We start from the raw sequence: 12,833 nt of genomic DNA on the forward strand, positions 1-12,833 counted from the left end.
CCTCTCACTTTGCTGTGATCCTAACACTGCTCTTAAAAAATAAAGTCTAATAAATAAGGAAATAAGCAAGCACGTATATAGACGCCCCGTGTGTGTGTGTGTGTGTGTGTGTGTGTGCGCGCGCCCTTTCCTTACTTTCAATAGTTGAAAGGATGAGTGAAATGGGTCAACAAGCCTCGGATAGCAGCATTTTCCCATGTGACTCGGAGCCGGCCCAGCCCTACCGCCGCCTGGGTGAGACCCTCTCGCACCAGCTTTACTCAGTGCCTTCCATTCAACACTTAGCTCTGCTTGCAAATTCGACCCTCGGCAACTCTGAATTCTGAAGTGCTATCCACTAATACAAACGGTCTCTCTTGTCAAAGGGCCTGGAATGAATGTTTATTTCACGTCTATATTCTTCCTCAGCTTATCTATAGCCAGATTGACTTCGCCATTCTCAAATTTCAGCCTTTTTATTCTCCCGGTCCAAATTTACATTGCTAGTTAATAACATCCTGGTTTATTCTGACCAACTGCACATACATACCTCTCCCACCTCTCTGCATCCTAAATGCATCCTACACTAACTTTATTGTCATGATTTCCTGCTGTCAATCTCATATTGGAAGAGGCGACATGGCTCTACTTTGTCATGGTGAAAAGTTTATCCTGCAAATTTTCAGTTTCTCAGGTCTTCCGTGAATGGCTGTGCTTATCTCATGTGTGCTTCTAGGCATCTCCAGGGCTCTGCATTTTAACTTCGTACTTCTAAAAGCATCTGTACAGAGATAATATTAATGTTATTGCAACAGACAGGCAAAGCCTCATTTCTCTCTGCTTTGACTGAAAATGCCTGTTCGTAGTGAAAATGTGCAGACATAGGCATTTTTGTGTGAGGTCTGAATGTGTGTGGGTCCAGCCATTGGCAGCAGGAAGAAATAAGACACAGCTGCCAGATGGTTTGGTTTAAAAAAAAAATACCAGTCAAATTGACTGGTGATCCACAACCATTAAAATTATTTTCCCAAAGGATCCTTTATTCTGGAGCTGGGAAAAACTCCTAAATGCACTCTCAGTTGCTTGGCAGAGTGGGAGATTTAAAGGTCACTTATCTTTCCAAACAGCTACTTATCTAAACATGTTGGGTGTTTTAAATTCTGTATACAACTGCTGATCAAATTCAAATTTTTTAAATACCTGATTTAGAATTCAGAGTAGGAAGACAGAAAGTAATAGAAAAATAATCGGAATTGGAGTTAAGTTCTAGTCTCTACTGCTAATTGATTAATCTCAATGCAGCCCTAAGCCTCAGTTTACTGCTCTGTAAAATGGAGATTTAAAAAAATCTCTGACTAGGTCACAGCCATAGAGTTGTTTAAAGATCTTGTGATAAAAATGCATGGGAATGAACTCCATAAACTATGTAGTGCTATTGAACCTAAGCTGTTGTCATAATACTGAAACAGAAGTTCCTGAGAAAATGACCACTTCACAGGAATCTATGAATTGCCCTGGTAGAATCAGCAGACTGGCTTTCTTCAGATCATCCACATTGCAGCTTTCATTTTGCTGGTTTGCTGGCATAAGTCTTCTTACGTTGTTTTCTCTATTTTTAGCCCCAAACAATCAACCCTAAAGCAGAGTTGTCTTACAATAATAAATAATGTTTAGGAAAAAAAAAACCTGGTGCAAAACAATGGTATTCTAAATTTTCACCATGCACACTGGCAACAAGAATTTCAGTAGAAAATAGTTGACTGTCGTCCCATTAGTTGATGTGACAGTGATGGTTATGCTGCGACAACATCGCTTCTTCACTTTACACTTCCACTCAATGTTTCCATGGGGTCCTCACTGATCCTCGGCCTGCCTTCCCACAAGCTCCTGCTCCTTACTGTGGATCTGCCCACTGTAAGCTCCTTGAGGTCAGTGACCTCCTCCCTCTGACTTTTGGGAGCTGAGGACAGGCTCACTTTCTCAAGTGCAGTAGGAACAGGGTAGAAACTTGCCACATGAGTGAGGGAGGCTGACACATCTCTTCTCCTCCAAGGCCTGGGCACCTGGGTGGCTCATGGGTTAAGCGACTGCCTTCGGCTGAGGTCATGATCTCCGGGTCCTGGGATCAAGCCCTACGTGGAGCCCCACGTTGGGCTCCTTGCTGCTTAGCGGGGAGCCGGCTTCTCTCTCTCTGCCCTGCCCCCCTGCTCATGCTTGCATGCTCTCTCTCTCAAATAAATGTTTTTTTAAAAAAATCTTTTTTAAAAAAAACAGCCCACAGACTAAGGCACTGCCGATGGAAGCAATAGAGAGAATCAAATCCCACATCCAGTCATGACTAAACCCAACATCCCCAGATTCCTGTGCCCACTAAATGGGACAACATTTTTCCTAAGAAATAAACAAAGAGTAAATAAAATGGAATGTCATCTTCCCTGAATGATGCTGTCCTCAAGGATGAGGTTTCTCTATGACCTCTGTACCACACACTAAGGAACAGCAGTGTTCAGGAACATTTTTAAAAGCAGAAAGGAGCAAGCAGTTTGCAGAGGTCTACGAATCACTACACAGAGCACTAAAATACTCTAAAATCTCTATTTCTAAGCTCTTATTCCATCTCAAACAGAAGACATTCACATTTTAAAAGAAGTTTGCTATTAACCACTAAGTGAAACTACAATTCTGTCATCTTTAACTGTGTTCCTCATTAGGTCATAACAACTAGGGATGTAAAAGTAACAATTATGACTTCTGAAAGAAGCATAATATTAGGGCACCTGGGTGGCTCAGTCAGTTAAGCATCTGCCTTCGTCTCAAGTCATGATCCCAGGGTCCTGGGATCCAGCCCCACATCAGGCTCCTTGCTTCTCCCTCACCCTCTGCTGCTCCCCCTGCTTGTGCTCTCTCTCTCTGTGTCAAATAAGTGAATAAAAAACCAAACATGATATTGAACAGCCATGAACATGAAACTGTGAGGTTATAATATAAAATAAATTAGGCTCAGAGCATATAAGTATTTCAATTAAAAACACAAAGTAAGAGATATTATCCCGGAACTCTATTTCTCTAGCTGACCTTTCACCATTCATATTATGCAGCTCAACAAAACCTGGGAATAATTGAAGAAAAATAATTGAAGTCAAAATATGTAGCTTCCGTTTCAACTTCCACCATTTGCTAGCCCTGTGACACAGGACAAGTTAGTTACTCTGCTCTCTTAGATCCAGTCTGTTGGTCTGTACATCCCACCTCGTGGGTTGATGGGGGGTCGAAAAATGTTATGACAGAGAGTGTAAATTTTTATAAACTCTGCATTTCCATTCTGTTTTTAAAACATGATTTGTGAGAAATGGCTTAAATCAGCAAACTGGCTTTTAATTGTGCTCTTTTTGAAGGCTGAGGTCTTCACACTTACTTTTATTTTAATGACTTTACCCAGACAGGCATTCGTGACACAAAGCAATGAGATCTTTGCAGCACAATTCCCCACCACAAGGATAAAGCATTCTCTTCAGGTGTGTGTTATTTTATCACTAAACTTTTTTGGGCACTTGCTGAAAGTAACTTCAGACACGCTTCAGTCCTGAGGACAGGCTGTGGCACAAGCCATAAATGAGCAAAATTTTAAATATGGACGTGGAGTGATGGAATGCCCCCCTGCTCCCGTATTCCGACGCTGAAAGCCCAGCCAACTTGGGCAAAGGCGAGTGGCTTTCCAAGGCAATTGCGAAGCCTCGGTATCTGGAGCAACCAGCCACCTAATGTGAAATTCTTTTCATCTTCCCTCCACACTCCTGTGAAAACCAGGAGGATTTCTGAGAGGAGCAGAGATTCTCAGTCATTGCAACGAGGCGGCTTTCTTCTAGTTCGAGCTCATGAGAGGAAGGACAATTTCACGTTACCCATACACACAAGATGACAGGGGAGGAGGTGAGCTGATGGCACGAAATACATATGCAAACCCTCCCTTGGAAGCTTGCTTTTCACCATCTTGTACAAAGTTAATGGAAACCAAGGAACTACCATTCCAGAATCGTCGCCCCTTTAATCCTTAATAACCAAATAAAAATGGGCAGCCTGTATTCAGGAACAGCTCTAGCAAGCAGATCTCCAGGAGACAAGGCTCCCTACAGAGTTTCCCTTGATCTTAAAGCTTAACTTGAAACATTTATATGCACGGAGCACCTGGCCAAGAGATGTGAGAAGGCCTTTTTTCACCTTGGCTCTATTTCTTTCTTTAATAATAAATTCTCAGCTTTCTTTCTTCCCCTTCCTGGAAACTGATTTCATTCTAAATAATGTTTTTTGTTCTTTCTTAATAGTTTAAGAAAAGCAAGACAAACTTGAAAACCCCCCATTAACACCCATCAGGTTCCCTGCCTGCCGATCGGTATCATCTTTACTTTAGGAAAGAGGAGGCAGAAGTCAGGGCAGGTTAATTCCAATCAGGTTGAGAACTTCTTTTGTTTGAATTCAAAGGACTCAGGTTCACCTATTATGCAATTTCGTGTCAGCTGGCTACACAGGGCTTCCACCTTCACACACCCTGCTGGGGGGAGAGGTGATGTGCTCAGTACCCTGATGGCACGGGTTTGAATCCACAGGAGTCAGAATTACGGTCAGACATTTAACTGAGGAGGAAAAAGCCAGTCCTGAAATGGTAAGGCCATCTGGGTCACGTTCTCGACGAAGACACAAGATATTTAATAGTGAAGACACACACACAGTCTGCAATGAAGCCTTTCTTCCAAACCAGGTCAAACCCAGGATGGAAACCATACAACTACTTTGAAATAAATGTATTTCAAGAAAGGAGTCCTAGTTCCTAAGCATCCTCTCTCTCCTCTCTTTCTTTCCTACTTTGTCCTATAAAATAGGTTGCAGGAAACTCACCAAAGACACACACGATACAAAAGGATACAATAAGTCGTTGAAACTGGAGCAAAGGGGGAACTGGGTGAAAGAGCAAATGCTGAAGGAAGTATTCCCTCCTGTGTGGCTGCTGGAGGGCGGCAGGTGCAAGCTCGCTCTAGGGATGGCGGACCTAGTCCCGTGCCTGTCATCGCCCCGTGTGGCTCCATCCCGCAGCCTCGCCTCCTCTAAGCCCACTCTCCATGCCCCCGAGTGATGCCTCTAAAAAGCAAATCAGATCAGGCCTTAGTGCCACTCAGAGTATGTTGCTGGCTTCCTGCTATATTTAGGGTAAGGTCAGAATTCCTCCCATAGCTTACTCAGCCCTCGTGACTTGGCCCCTCAAGTTCCCAACCCTGTCTCGGGGGCCCCTGCCACTCTGCCCTGCGGCCACACCAAACCACCCTCAGCAATCCCGACCTGCCCTTCCCTGCACAGCTGGGCCTCTGCACTGGGTGAACTTGCACTTAAATGTCCTCCACGTCTCAGTTCATCTCCAGTTCACATGCTCCTGAAACATGCCCCCCCCCTTCCTCACCGTGGCATCTGCCACACTTTACCATCTCCTCAATAGCTTGCTTTTGCTGGCCGGTAACCCTCTCTGACAATAGCAACTGGGTCTAGGCTGCTCTGAATTTTACTCCCAGAATCCAGCCGAGTGTCTGACATATTATTACCGTTTAACTGTATGGTATTATTTGTTGCGTGAATAAACAACAGTAACAATAACTCACACCTATTAAGCACTTACCAGGGGCCACAAAGGATGCCCAATGTTTTACTTTCATTATCTTTATGAGAAAAAAGAACCATTCTTCACAGTAAAGCCATGAGGCAGATTATTACCACCTTCATTTTACAGATGCGGAAACTGAGGTTTCCCGTGTAACCATGGGTGCTAAGCTACCAACTGATTCTAAGACTTGAGCTCTAACCGCTACCTTACACTACCTTTCTACAGATAAACGATGCTTCCTTAAGCCTCAGCAAAGAAGGAACAATGCTCAGTTACAAGATCCACAGCATATGAAAAAAACCCAAAAAACATTGGGGAGAATCATGGCTTTTCCTAGGTTCTGAAACTTAAAATATTTCTTCCCCTGGGTCATATCAAAGCATTTCCCAGTGGCCTGATTTTGCGGATGGCAGCCTGGGAATCCCTGCTGGGAGCAGAAGAGCAGATTCTATAGAGCCTCTTCCTAGAATGTTCCTCAATACATGCCAGTGGCACCATATAGATGCATACTGAGGGGGCGCCTGGGTGGCTCAGTCAGTTAGGCGTCTGCCTTCAGCTCAGGTCACGATCTCAGGGTCCTGGGATGGAGCCCCGCATCGGGCTCTCTGCTCCTTGGGGAGTCTGCTTCTCCCTCTGCATCTGTGATCTCTCTCTCCCTCTCTAATAAATAAATAAATATATCTAAAAAAAAAAAAAAAAAGCATAGGAGAGTCCGTTGTCCACAAGGCAAACTACACAGTTCTCTGCTGATCCGGCTAAACCAACGGGTTAGCTAATTTACCAAAAGCAAACTCAGCAAATATTCATGTTGTTACTTCGAGATCATTTTCCCCTTGAGAAGAGAGAGGAAGCAGACAGCTGGTGGGAAAGGAAGGCAAGGGCTGGCGACCCTCTCTGACCTGGAACAGTAATGACGTGTGTGCAGGGGAACTGGCTTTGGCAGCTTGGGTCTCACTGAGGGATCTCTGAGAAAACCAGCATCTGGGCCCAGCTTCCTCCTCTGTAACCTGAGACCCCAGGTCCTTTCTGCTCCAGGGTTGCCTCAGCTGTCCGTGGCTGCTCTCCTCAGAAGGTGCCGCGGTCTGTGCTTTTGTTTGGAAGTTAAAACCCTGCTGCCCATCTAAAAGTGTGGATAGGTTTAGGGTTTGGTCATCAAAACTCAGAACTAACCAAGCAATTCTGGCTACCTGTGCCTTACCATCTTGCTGCCACAGAGGTGGGAAGCCCTCGGCGTCAGAAAACCACACACACACACACACACACACACACACACCCTTCCTGACAGGTGTCACTGTCCACTTCGGGATCCAGTGCCGTTTGCACACTTGCTTTCTGTGTCTGCCCCAAGAGTCTTGGAACGACTACGCCTTTACCAGTCAGTGCCGCGCTGCCCCTGCTTCCCCACCTTGGAAGCATCTCTCCCTGAAACCCAGTTACGGGGTTCGACAGCAACTCCTCTACAGCACTGTGAATGGAAATCTTAGAGTCTGTGAAGAGAGAAGTCCGTAAAGGGAGCACATTTTCTCTTCAATCACTTGACTGTAACATCTCAACAAAGTCCGTTACAGATGTGAGCCTTCTCCTTTTAAAGCCACGCACCTCTGCGTCTGTTTTTCAAAAGATACACTTCTCGTCTTGCGGCCATTGGCGGTTATTTCCCAGCCTTTACATTACCCTCGTAAAATGGCTCTGAGGTGGGTGAACAGTAGAAAGTCTCTGAACAAAATGGACTCCCTTTCCCCATGAAGACATGATGATAAAAACATACGCAAAAATCTGAAAATTCTAGGATAAGAGAGGTTGGAATCTTTAGAGTATTTCCATCCCACATGTTGGCTTTTGAGGGATTTTGTAAGTAAAGCCATCTAATTCTATCAACTGGGAGAGAATAAAGCTGTGTACTTACAGGACATGCAATTTTATTCTTCCTGTTAGCCACAATATTTACAATTCTAACAGCAGGTTTACACAATATTTCTATGTATGATTTTCAGTATTTCATTCTGAATTTCTTTTAACTCAACACTTACTAGATATCTAGAATCATCTTATTTTCAATTAAGTCCTCCATAAATAAGGGCAATGGTAAAAAGTTCAAAACCATTCAGGAGAAAAAAAATTGAATTAGTTGAGAAATAAGTCCAAATTTCAAAAGCAAAATGACAAGCACGTAAAACAAAGGATTTTGGTGTATTTGACTTGACAAAGAAAAGGGCCGTTTTATATTTTTCTAGTAAGAAAGAGAAGTGGTCACCTTAAATCTGTAAAGGTAAATTCCCGTTAGACTTCTAAAGAAAAGGGGCTTATGTGTTTGAAAGGCAGTGTGTGTTCAGTCTATGGGGGGATAGAAACTCAGTAGAGAGTCATCTTGGGGAGGGAGGAGGCAGGCCTCCAAAATGGAGGAACGCAGTTAATGATTTCTGAAGGTGAGCTCCCGCCAGCCCTCAGGACTGGCAATTCGCCCAGCGTTTAGTAAATAGCCCTCACTTAGTGGAGGTGGCCTCGTGCTTTAAAAGAATACGCACGTCTCTCATGGTCTCTGCTCATCAGCACACACAGACCTCAAGAATCTTTGGTGCTGAACTAATGCCAAGCGTCTCACTTAAGTGGCACAGCCCGTCTTCCATTAGAGGCAGGTAAGGAGAGAGAGGCGCTATTTTTTTTTTTTTTTTTTTAGCAACCAGGTTTAAAAACAAAAAGAAAAATTGCCCATGCTCTCCCAAACTTTTCGATAGCTTGTCAAAATAAGGGACAGTGGAAGCATACAACATAACAAAATGCAAACACCAAAACCTTGTCCTTCGAAGCAACTCCTCAGCGTTCCCTACGTGGTTCAATCACGCTGCTCATTAAACAAGTCATTTTAATACTCACTGTCAGCCCAGTCTTCCAGGTGCCAGGATTTCCTTTTGAAGACAGAAGGTGTGCTGTGGGCCAGCTCTGCAGAGAGGTAAACATATGGAAACCAGGACAGGCTTTTCTGGTGCTAGACCTAGCACCTTCTAAATTTAGAGGCCTCCCTCCCTCTCTCTCTCTCTCTTTTTTTTTTTTTGGTTTAAAACATGTTTAAAATTTATTTTAATTTTTCAGTTTACACAGAAACAAGGTGCTGTGAAACACACCTCAAGTGTCTTTTAAAAATTAAAACAGGATTGATTTGTAGTGTCAGTGATTCCCGCTAATCAAAATCACTGACGATTTTTCAGGAGGAAGAGGTCTGGTTTAACTCTGTCACTAGAGAGCACTGCTTCCTCTTTCCGTTTTGATCTAAATCTGAATATTTTCCTGCAGATAATCCTCTTGCATTTTTTAAAGCAGGGAATAAAATTCTCAGAAAATACATGTTTCTTTGGACACACAGATTCCTGGGGCTCGGCCTAGACGGACGAGCGGTACTTCAGGTCCCTCTGCTGGCCCGGCTCAGGGCGCGCTTCTCCTGGAAGCGCAGGCCCAGAGTCCCGCCGCCTAGGAGTTAAGACTTCCAGGGTAGAATGTTCCGTGTACTCTGTTCCTACTGCCAAGGAGCAGCACTGGAATGCGGGGAGTGGTTAAGTGTGGACACCACTTAGGACAAGAAAAGCAAGCATCTGCCAAAGGAGGATTCCCCAAAGTTGTGTATCTACTCTGAAACCGACCCATTTTTTCAACTCCTGAGCCATTTTCTGACTGTTGTTGGGTTTTTTGCCATTGTATTTTAAAACTTAGAAGTGACTTCTAACATATGGGGATCCTTTTGTCTTTAGAGTCAAGGATTTCTTAACCAGAGAAACAAAAAAGGACAGAGGGATTTAACAAAGCCGTAAGTTTCCCAGAAACCTGCCTTCTAGCAACAAAAAGTCTCACCTAAGTACAGTTCTGTGAGCAGCAGATCTGATGCTTTGAAACTGGTGCATCAGGTTATGGCCTCCTAGTGCTTTTTCTTCTATGAAAACAAAATGGTTCTATGGTGGTTTTAAAAGGTCTCTGTACCTCTGTACTTTAATTTTAAACACATTCAAGAAAGCACCATCCTCTTTAAATTGTCATCATGAGGACCTTTATATAAACCCATGAATTAACACCAGAAAAGGGTGCTGTTCTTTTCTAATGCTAATCCCCATGATATTTTGAACATCAAAAAAAGAAGATATTGGATAAAGGAAAAAACTCATGAGGTCAGTTGATTCAAATAGGTCAAGGCAATAATATATAAATAGTGATTAGCTGGTCTCAAGCTATCACATTAAACCAAAAAGTAAATAAAGACCCACAGCAAAAAAAAAAGAGAGAGAGAGAGAGAGAGAGACCCAGAGCAAATAATGACAGAGAGAGACTGAGACAGAGACACACAGAGAAAGAGAAAGAGAGAAGAGAAGAAAATGAGAAATGACAAAGAAAACCAGTATTTCATATAGCTGATGGGACCCTCACATTTTTCAAAAGTGGTAATTAATGATTTTTTAAGATATACATCTTAATACATAATATGACAATAGAGGGACGTCATTCTGGGATATCTGAAATTATTTCTATACAAATTCACCACACGCCACTTTGAGAATCTTCCATTATGAAAAACACACAGGAGAGGCAAAACTATGAACAAGCTATCTTTCTCATCACATCAATTCCAGCCCATATGTAGATTTGATAACCTTTGTTTTAGACATTTAGGGTGAGTAAATATTTCAATTACTAGAGTTCTGTGATTATTACAGTGACTTCAATTTTTTCATAATTTCATAATTTTTCATAATGCTTGAGTAATTTTATTTTTATTATTTTTAAAAATATTTTATTTAAATTCAATTTAGTTAACATATAGTGTATTATTAGTTTCGGGGGTAGAATTTAGTGATTCATCAGTTGCACACAACACCCAGGGCTCATTACATCACATGCCCTCCTTAATGCCCATCACGCAGTTCCCCCATCCTTCCACCCACCTTCCCTCCAGCAACCCTCAGTTTGTTTCCTATAGGTAAGAGTCTCTTATGGTTTGTCTCTCTGTTTTTGTCTTATTTTATTTTCCCTTCCCTTCCCCTATGTTCCTCTGTTTTTTTTCTTAAATTCCACATATGAGCGAAATCACATGGTATTTGGCTTGAGTACTTTTAATTAAGACTTTTTCTCTTTAAAAAGTGTATATAGCAATTTAAAGTTAAACCGAGTTAAAATTCATTTTGAGGATTCTCTTGCTGGAGAAATTAAGGACACGAGGTCCACTTGCAAACTTATTGATAATCAACAGCATGTGGAGGTGCTTTGAAAAGTCCAGACACCCATGCACCACTTTAGATCTACCGAATCAGAATCCCCGGGGCAGTCCCTGGAATCTTATACTTACTGTTATGCCCCTGGGTTTGGAATCGAGAGAGGTTAAATGATTTGAATAGAAAAACCATCCAACACCTGGGCAGTTCCCTACAGCCACAAAGACCAGATGAACCGAGGCCACACTACATATGGTACATAAGCACCAGGCACAAGTATGTTCCCCCAAGACGCAAACAAACAGAATGTTGTCAAGTTTCTTTCTAGGTAAGTAAAGCACAGATTCGTAATTTAATACGGTCGACTTTATTCCTATTATACAGAGTGATGCATTTAAATTACTGGTCTTTGCTTTTATTATTTATTTATTTATTTTTACTTTGGTTGTTAGAAAAATAAATCTATAGTGTTTATTGGTGTCAACGCTGTAACACAAAAGAGCAATGTTGCCATCTAGTGGTCAACTGAAGACATTAAAGAAGCAGGCTGTCTTGTGAAATGCCTGGTTGGAGGAAATGAACCCCAAGGAAAGAAGGTGAACAAATTTCAAGAGCAAAGACTTCACGACTGAAAGAACTCCTCTAAACTATGGATACTACCACCAGGCTCTCTGAACCCATGTCAGCTTCTAGTCCTAGAATCACAAGTAAACGTCAATTGACAGCAGAGCTGTTTCATTTGGCTTTTGGGTGTTTTGTTTTGTTTTGTTAAACATTTTATTTGTTTTACAGAGAGAGCACAAGCAGAGGGAGAACCAGGCTCCCCACGGAGCAGGGAGCCCCACGTGGGACTCGATGCAAGGACCCTGGGATCATGACCTGAGCCCAAGGCAGCCGCTTAACCGACTGAGCCACCCAGGCGCCCCACTTTCGGGGTTTTTGGGGGGGGGTTGGCTAAGATTTATTAATTTATTTTAGAGAGAGACAGCACACGTGCACTTGCACTGGAGTGGGGGGAGGGGCAAAGGGAGAGACTCTTCAAGCAGACTCCCTGCAGAGCGCAGAACCCCAGGCAGGGCTCAATCTCATGACTCATGAGATTATGACCTGAGCCCAAACCAAGAGTCAAACCAGGAGTCAGATGCTCAACTGACTGAGCCACCCAGGCGCCCCCATTTGGCTTTTTAAAAATAACACTGCAGGGGTGCCTGGGTTGCTCAGCCGTTAAGCATCTGCCTTTGGCTCAGGTCATGATCCCAGGGTTCTGGGATCAAGCCCTGCATAGGGCTCCCTGCTTGGCGAGAAGCCTGCTTCTCCCTCTCCCACTCCCCTTGCTTCTGTTCCCTGTTTCACTGTCTCTCTGTCAAATAAATAAATTAAAAAAATAAAAAAGGAAACTCGGTGGAGGGCATGGGCCACCGGGTCTGATTATTTTTTAAAACAAAACAAAAACAACACTGTAAACTTGCTCATGTTGGTGTCTTTGTGTAGGTTCCAAGGTGAATTTTAATATTGGGAGTTTCTCAAACCATCAAGGACATCATCCTTCACAACCATGGCAAACCCATGGCTTTCCTCCAGTTGCTTGGGCTGCCTGAACCCATGGCCATTCCCCACCTCTGACAGCTTAGAGAAGTTGACACTGTTCCTGAGTATCTCCTCTGGAAGCCTTCCTTGTCTGAGCCCTCCCACATTCAAAGCATGCAGTCATGGGAAGGAGCTGGCCTCCCAAGTCACGCGGATGAGGGAGACTACCATGTCCACAGGTGCACACACATGTTCATAGAAGTGAGCACACATATGATCACGAAGGAGGAAATGGACATCATTCAAAGAAAAAACACTATTTGGCAATTTTAGTTATTTTCATTTTAAATATTTGGCTTGATTTAAGTGACCTCAATTAGATCATGCTATTTCTTAAAGTTTAATGTAACTCTAACTTAACTTTTTTTATTTCTAAGAGGTACAAAACTGGTTTGGGGGAAGCCACTGTATCTGTCTTTAAAAGGTGA

The 12,833-nt window shown here is 43.0% G+C and overlaps 1 protein-coding gene across 7 annotated transcripts in view; it reads right to left on the reverse strand.

Moving 5' to 3' along the window:
* The window catches only part of TTC29 (tetratricopeptide repeat domain 29), a 468,751-nt gene that overhangs the window by 385,635 nt on the left and 70,283 nt on the right, over positions 1 to 12,833 (reverse strand). Inside the window, exon 1 of one of the 7 annotated variants that reach the window (XM_087866490.1) lies at positions 8,501 to 9,853. The exons of the other annotated variants lie outside the window; for them this stretch is intronic. The gene's annotated coding sequence lies outside the window, so the exon portion shown is untranslated. Of the gene's footprint in view, positions 1 to 8,500; positions 9,854 to 12,833 lie in introns of those variants that run through there. 7 annotated transcript variants of the gene reach the window in all.

This window comes from Ursus americanus, chromosome 13, assembly GCF_024610735.1.
Source record: "Ursus americanus isolate L20-20 chromosome 13, mUrsAme1.1.p, whole genome shotgun sequence".
In the NCBI taxonomy this organism is placed as follows: Eukaryota; Metazoa; Chordata; class Mammalia; order Carnivora; family Ursidae; genus Ursus; species Ursus americanus.